Source organism: Pinus tabuliformis, chromosome J, assembly GCF_031772625.1.
Source record: "Pinus tabuliformis cultivar Carrire ecotype Pingquan chromosome J, CPIR1, whole genome shotgun sequence".
Classification (NCBI taxonomy): Eukaryota; Viridiplantae; Streptophyta; class Pinopsida; order Pinales; family Pinaceae; genus Pinus; species Pinus tabuliformis.
The window spans coordinates 378,412,604-378,414,489 of NC_142295.1; the positions used below are offsets into that span (position 1 = coordinate 378,412,604).

Sequence of the window (1,886 nt, forward strand, 5' to 3'; positions counted from 1 at the left end):
TCCCCTGGGAATCCCAGGGAGTTAATCTTGGAGGGAACGCATTACACTTGTAAAAAAATCAATCCAATGGTCTGAACTATTTTAATCGTCTAACATTCCAATCAAAGCATAGGTGGCCTAGAAGGGTTAATCACAGCTCATGATGGCACAGGTGCCCTATGAAGGGAGTTAATCTCAGAGGGAACACCTTATGACATAATTAGGTGGAAAATTTTGGTTTTTATACGTTTTTTTGGTCTAATCTTGAGGGAACACCTTATGACATATCGTAAGCGCTAGACACTGCTGCTTTCGCTGTGTTGTTTATAACCGAAGACTACGATGTGCTACTATACTATTTTGACAAGGATTAAACAATCTCAACGCTCGTCATAACTTAAACAATCGAAACTGTTGTTTTTTCTGTGTTCTTTGTAACACAACACTGCCATCTTCAGCAGAGGTTTTCATTCAATTGTTGGTGCAACTGATCAAGAATTCCACCTCCCCTTTTGCAGTTTGGAACAGTTACGAACATTACGCAGGCAGCTTCCGACACCAAGAAACATCAATCACCTCCAAAGATATCAACGTTTCAAGGCACGAAAGCTTCTCTACTTGTTCACACCCGCGGACATTTAACTCTGGAAGTTTTTTTCCCAACTGCAAAACTCCCCTAATTGTCTCAATTCTTTACAAGAATACAAGGTCAGATGTTGGCAAATAAGCTGCTTTGTTTCCCTATGGTCTTTGGAATGTGTCAAAGGGAAGTCCATATATTTTATTCTGGCAGTTGTAGAGGCACCTGCAAATGCAAATATTTAGCTTTCAGGTACACGTAGATATATATATATATATATATATATATATATATATATATATATATAGAGAGAGAGAGAGAGAGAGAGAGAGAGAGAGAGAGAGAGAGAGAGATGAAATGGAATGAAAATATGAAGCAAGATACTTTTTTTTTCAGTGGAAAAAAACGCTTTTTCTTTATATGAATAAAAAAGATAGTACCTGAAGCAAGATACCTTTGTCTACCATAAATTCATGCTGCCACAATGGTTGTAATTTCCTCCCAATCACTTGTAACACTGAATTTCTCCACATGAATCCGGGAATACAAGGAATTATAAGATGTGGTAACCCCAGTCTTCGGTTGCAACAAGATGTCAGTTCCTCATAACTCAAAATTGGGAAACAGTGAATAGATGCGTCAGACAGACACCGAGGACCTGATCCCTTATCTTTCCTATTATAATATTTTTGAACGAATCCCTTTGCATATGAGATATGTATGTATTGACCTCCGGGAACTTCGCTTATTACCTATTCATTGAAGAAAAATATACAGATTTATCATTCTGCCCTTAAAAAAACTTGAGAAGTGTACAGATCTATCACTCTTCATTATCTACTAATTCAAAGAGGAAAAATATACACCAGGCAGATCTATCACGCTTGGAATAAACAAACTTGAAATATTCATTTTAAATAGAAGACAAAGTTTGAAATGATTGAAGCACTTACACAAGACGATAGCTCCAAGAAAACTTCAATCTGTGTTGGTCGTCTGCTGCAAACGACTACAGAGCATCCATTTGTCCTCTGCAATATTTCTCCCAAGATCTTTGTCGTGGATTGGCGTAAAACAAAAAATATACAGAGAGATTCATAGATTCACTTACCAGTAATGTGTAATTTTTCCATCACAAGGTTTGATAAGCCGATCTACCAAATCTATCCGCTGGATGTGGCTTGAATCTGAAAAGATCGGAAGAATGTTAACCCCTTGACTGCACGACAAGGTCGAGTTCATCCAAGCACCAAGTGAATTGCTCATAGTTTGCATATAAAATGGCAATATGAACGGATGTTGTTTGAACATCGGCTTCTACCCTAGA

General features: G+C 37.6%; 1 long non-coding RNA gene across 1 annotated transcript; it reads right to left on the reverse strand.

The window, feature by feature from the left end:
• Window positions 1-275: 275 nt before the first annotated feature.
• On the reverse strand, window positions 276-1,633 carry LOC149227309 (uncharacterized). Its single transcript, XR_016247120.1, has 3 exons — window positions 1,513-1,633; window positions 1,014-1,311; window positions 276-784 (listed from the first exon to the last, which is right to left on the reverse strand). It is a non-coding gene; the product is annotated as an uncharacterized LOC149227309 (long non-coding RNA).
• Window positions 1,634-1,886: the final 253 nt, after the last annotated feature.